Raw genomic sequence first — 6,180 nt, forward strand, 5'->3', positions numbered from 1 at the left:
CTCTGCCATCAATCGATCATCCTGAATCTTAAAGCCCTTTCTCAGAGCACAGGTGAGAATAATAAATTCATTTAGGACAAATTTTCTATTCTATACAATGCATGCTAACTTATAAGGAAGAAAATGCCCAGAGAAAAATTTTCACATTTCAGAAATGGTCAATGATAAGTGAAATAAATGCCAACTGAAGCTTTAAAGTGATTATAACTGAGTAGTATACTTTGGAAATTTCACAAGGCAGGGAGAATTCAGCCTGTCACTGTCAGCTCGCTTTTACCAGAATCTGCCTGAGGCAGGAGAGACACACTTTTCAAAGATATTTTCTGCCTCTCATTTCCTGGTTGATATTTATGAACCAATGCAGTCTTAGAATTAGACACGGACTCTGAGACTCATGAAATCCCTCTATGAATTATCCAGGAGGATATTGTGAATCTGCTTTACCAAATCCCTCAATTTTAGAAACAAAGTTGCTCATACTAAGATGTCAGTTCTTCTGAACTTTTTTTCTCCTGTCTCCTTCCCTAGAACTCTATTTCAGATAGTTGGAGATTTATTATTTTTTAAGCATTTAATAATGTATTTACACATATTTATTGATCACCTGCTATATAGCAGGCACTCTTCTAGGAGCTGAGACTATATCTTTGAGCAAAACAGATCATATTCCTGCTCATATGGAACTTATAACAATGGAAAGTTTATCCAGGTATCATATGTGGTTTTCCTAAGGATTATGTTACTGCTTATTATTTATATTAAGTTTTAAAAAATTAACATACATAAAGTTAAGAGAAAGTGGTCTTAAGTATAGAAAAACAAAAACAAACATGAAATGGGACAAACCAAATTTATCTGTGATATTCTTATATTATTAAGACCTTCAAAAATATTTCTCTTTCAGTGTACTATAAGAAAGTGTAGAGGTAATATACTAAAAATAAAATGCTGGTGTCACCCAAACCTCTTATCAAAAATGTTATTTAAATCATACCTTTAAATACTTAGATATTAACCTTTAATACTTAGATATTATATTTATAGAGAGTTTATGTTAAGAAATCCTTATGTTCAGTATGAATGCTGTGAAAACTGTAACCTTAAAAGATTGGTTCTCTACTTTCTCAATGTCCTTTTTTCCACTCAGTACAGCAAATAGTAAACTACTCTAAAAATATTGCTATCAGGTGGGAGGATATGAAATATTTATTGAGTACAATCACTGTAACTCTCCATAAATGTATCTTACTTGTTTAAAAATGAAGACCAAAAATCTATTTCAACATTCAGGAGTAGTTAGGGCAGATCTATTGTTCAGGTAGAAACCAGTTAACTCTTAACAGTGTTCTCTCCTTTCTCTCTGCTAGCCAAAATAATGCTTTTGTGTATCTCTACATGTTTTTACTTACTGCATTTCTAGTAGGGAAATATCTTGAAAGCAGAAGTGCCCGCCTACTCTAATTGTTTTGACTAGATTGTGTGTGTGTGTGCATTTTATTTTATTATTTCTTTGCAATTACTTGATGCTTATTCCTTGGATAACATGCAAAAATGGGAAATTAGAATAGAAACTATTATGGGGTGAAAAAAGGCAGTCTGTGAATGACTAAGAGCACAGTAAACCAATGCAATTGCAATGGGATGAATAGGATTTGCTGGAGAATTAAGGAAAGATCCACAATCTAGGAAAACATCTTAAATTTCAGAAAAGTAGCAGGAGTGATCCATCACTCATGCAGTACCTGTTCTGTGTCTTTCACTGCCCTTTGCAATGAAAATATTTAATTGAAACATATTCACAACACCATAAAAACCCTTTTTAAAGGGTATTTGACTTTTATAGGTTAAAGTGCAGAAATTGAGATAAAAATCAAAGAATAATTCATCCAAGGACCCCAAGCAAGGGATTACACACTTATCTGGGATTTGAAAGAAGGTGTTTTTGGGGTCAGAAACACCTTTAGCTTTTACTTTGATGAAACAGGTTGTGGCAATGCCCGATCTCTGAAAGTTAAAAATGAGGAAGATACCTCTGGAAAGCTGGCTTTAGGAAGGTTTAACTATTTTTGGAAGAAAAGATTGTGGCCCTTGGGGATTTTGGTGGCTGTGTTTTTCCTGCTTTGTACTGTACTTGGTAGCTGCCATTATGGTGCCCGTGGACTAGGCCCCGTGCCCAGCAAGCCAGGCAGCCAAGCAGATATCGCCATGCTTGGCACATCCATCCTTTCCTCTTCCGGTGCCGGACCAAGGGTCTGTGTGTTCTGACCACCAAGACAGAACCCCTGTGTTCAGCAGTGTTTGCTCAAGCTGGTTTATTTTCAGGAGGTTGTTAAGGTAACTTCATTCACAGATTAACAAAATAAGGTGCTAACAATTCAGAGTTTAAACATTAAAATTAAAATTCATATTTAAAATATGGTTTCAGGTAATAGTTCCGTATTTAGTCATATATATTGAGATTACTTTCACATTTTCATCTTTTTCACCCTAAAATATCCCATCCCTCTTTCTTTTTCAAAATTTTGCTTATTATCTGATAATAAGAGACTTTTTGCTATCTCCATTCTTTTTCAGCCATTCCCACTTCCCTTGATATGTTACAAGGCAGGCTTGAATTAGCCTGAGCATGGCCTCTCTGAGTGGTATATTGTGTATGAGAGGAGAATGACTTCCTCTTCTTCTCTCTTTGTTTCTGCTCCCTATATTCTCATCCTTCATGACAATAATAGGTGACTGTCAACTTTGGGGTTCCTGAGAGTGTACAGAATCCCTTAATTCTCTCTGCAAACCCTCGGGGCTGAGTCAGAGAGACTGAGCATCACATAGATGCATATGCTGCTTCTCCCAACATAAATCACCTACTGAGGGCTGACTGCTGAGGGTTTTATTTCACCTGGACAATGTATGTTGACTGCTTATTCTCTGTTGGTCAGGGTCCCAGGGACTGGAAAGTACAATGGAGAGTCCTCTTCTCTTGGAACTTACATGCTAGTAGAGGCAACTATTAATCAAGCACCTATGTGTATGCACATGCATACACACAGACATATGCATATCCCAAATTGTTTAATAAGCTGTATGAATGATATGAATGGAAAGTGCAATGTGCTTTGTAAACAAATGACACTTGCCTAAATTCTGTTAAGCCTCATGACAGCTATTTGAGTTCAGTACTATAATTAGGTGAGGACTGAGGCTTTTAACTCCCTTGTTTAAAGATCACACAACTAGAAAGTAGCAGAGCTAGCCCTTAAACCCTCTATGTCTGACTACAAAGACTATGCTGTCAATCATTCCTGTATAAACAGTTTCTGACAGTCAGCTCCTTGGTGGGATGATAGAAATTCAAATTCGCAAAAGGAGATGCTAATTCAATAGGCTTCCCAGCATTCCCACGCTACAGTCTCCAGTTCCATAGGAGAAGAAGGAAGGGCCTATTTGGGGGAGAACTGAGGGACACCTCACTCCAGAGAACCCATCAATTTCCTATTAACTGGGTGGACAACTGATTTAATATTAGACCCTAAAACCAGGACTACTGGGAGATTCCAAGTGTGTTTGGCCATGCCTCTCTCTGCTCTGCACCTGCCAATCATCATTTTGGAGGCTTATAATTCAGTCGACTTAATTGTTGATTCTTCCCACCATTTTGCTGATTTGCATTTGCTTTTGCAACAAATTGCTTTTTAACATTTCTTTTCCCTCTTGAATTTCCCAATTTTAATGAAATATTGGGAATATTAGACTCTCAACTGTTCAAAGACCTCAATTATAAGGACTAAAAGAGTTAAAAAAAGAAAAGGACAGTGTAGAAAAAGTTCCTGTCTTCTCTGTGTTGTCCATTCTTAAACACATACAATTTAAAGAAATCCAGAAAGGGTAAGAAATACTGATGTAGTTTTCCCCTTGGCCTCTTCCCTTGAACCCCTCCTGTGATCTTGCAGATCTCTGCTGGCTGGGATCCGAGGCACATCTCTTTCCTCCCAGCTTCCCTGTCGGCGGGGAAGGCAGAGTTCAAGGCCCTCCACTGGAGTCACTGTGTTGTATTTTTTTTTAGGTGCAGTGGAGGCACCTGGATTCCACTCAGAAGGAGCAATACTGGGATCTCATGCTGGAGACCTATGGGAAAATGGTCTCAGGAGGTAAGGGAGCACGCCAGCTTGGTGGAAGGAGATGAAAAAAATGGTTAGACATTTTCTGTGCACTTTTGGAAACAGCTGTTGTGCTTCAAGTTCCCTGGCTGAAGGGAGTTCTCAGAGACAGGGCTGGAAACTGGAGATAGTGGGGTTAGCCCTGCAGCTTCCTTGCCCTGAAAGTGTTCTGTGCCCATGAGCTGCCATCGGTGCATGACACAAGCTAACTCCTGTGCCCCATGGGATGGGCAATGGTGTCGCCGTTTTACAGGCGATGAAAGTGGATGTCAGGTGAGGTCCCTTGCTCTCTGTTACGTGGCTCTTGAGTGTTGAGTCACAGTGGCACTCAGTGTGGCAGGCTCTTGAGTCTGCATTCTTTTCTACTGAACCACACTGTCCCAACCCACCCTTCTTGGGGTCCCAATCGTGAGCCTTGGACAAGCCTGCCTGGTGGGCTGCAGGCCCTCCTGGTCACCCGCCCAGACTTCTTTTTATGGCTTTCACTGTATATCCTGGTCATCTTGTGAGTACTGGTGTCTGAGAAGCTCTGCACATCCTTGTAGATCAGTTTCTTTAAGTGGTCTCCAGAGCCTTCAGTTTCCATCTCACGCCCAGGGTGTGCCTTTGGAAGACACAGCTTGGTGCCTAGTCCTCCCTGTTCATCTGGACCCACATGTTATCTCTCTGTGTCAGGCATTTCCAGTTCTAAGCCTGATCCGACTAATTTAACAGAGTATGGGGATGAGCTGGCAGGACGGCACTTTCATGTCAGTGAGAAAATCCCGAGGCCCACCTGCATAGGTGAGTGAGCTTTCACTGGGCCTGAACTGTCTCTGGCCTCCTGTCAGTAAATTGGAGATGGTGGAGAGGTATTAGGACTTGATTTCTATCACACTGGTTAACACTCCATGATCTGGTCAGTCCCATGTGAATACCAAGTTCGGGTCTCCTCATCTCTGTCTGTAGGGCTATTGACACACATACTTAATCATGGAAGAAGGACCACACATTGGATCTGCTGCCGTCAGTCTTGTCTGCTGTGATGTGACAGTTTCTTTCTCAGAGAGAGTAAAGATCAGAACAGATCAAGCCCACTAAAGATACAAATAGATCCCATTACAGAAACAGATGTGTCACAAATATTGTCGCCCTTCTGAACTCTTATTTGTCTTTACGTATTTTGGTTGTAATGAATAGTTACCAACCCACCGTCAACAAAGTAAGACAAAATAAACAGAAAAGCATGTGTTAGCTAATCTCCATGCACCTCACAGTTATTAAACAGCAAGAATGACAGATTCTTCATATAAATCTTGTCCCTTAAGACTGGGGAAGAAGAAATATGAACTTGTTCTGATGTAATGTAACAATCACCCCTTATGCCCTTTTAAAACTACTGTCTTCTTCACTCTTTTTAAAACACTGCAGTTATGTGAAACCTAACTATCAAACACACACACACACACACACACACACACACACACACACACACACACACACTCTCTGTTGCATATACAAAAGAACCCAGGACCATGCAGGAATAAAAGGATCAAGGATGAGAATTACATGACAAGCCATCTTTCTCCCCAGTGGGTTCTAATTAGTTCTCTTCCTTTGCTAATATACTACAGAGAGAGCAAATATCAAATGATATATATGATTTTATTTTTAAGTGATATATTTACCGTAATACTATTTCACAAGGATTCCTTTGGAGCAGTATTTTTCAAACTTCATTTCACAACTAATTTGTGTGTTGTAAAATCATATTATAGGTTGTAACCAGCATTTTAAAAAGTGAAATGATAACATGGAATAGAAAATATCAGATTGCAAATAGACAATACTAGATGTCAGGGTAGGAAGTATTTCAGGAAATTTTTGGCCCAAATATGTTGTATGCATTATGTTTCATTATAAATATATTTCCTGCTGTAGGTAGCAGACAGAAAAGCTTGAAAATACTGCTTTAAAGATTGTGCACTAGGATTTTTGTTTTATAGACTATTTTTTAGAGCAGTTTCAGATTCACAGCAAAATTGAGTGA

General features: G+C 39.2%; 1 long non-coding RNA gene across 1 annotated transcript; it reads left to right on the forward strand.

Annotated features, from left to right (window-relative positions):
* The first annotated feature begins 3,269 nt into the window (after positions 1 to 3,269).
* On the forward strand, positions 3,270 to 5,257 carry LOC130683437 (uncharacterized). Its single transcript, XR_008997158.1, has 3 exons — positions 3,270 to 4,142; positions 4,827 to 4,934; positions 5,100 to 5,257. It is a non-coding gene; the product is annotated as an uncharacterized LOC130683437 (long non-coding RNA).
* Positions 5,258 to 6,180: the final 923 nt, after the last annotated feature.

Source organism: Manis pentadactyla, chromosome 4 (genome assembly GCF_030020395.1).
Source record: "Manis pentadactyla isolate mManPen7 chromosome 4, mManPen7.hap1, whole genome shotgun sequence".
Lineage (NCBI taxonomy): Eukaryota > Metazoa > Chordata > Mammalia > Pholidota > Manidae > Manis > Manis pentadactyla.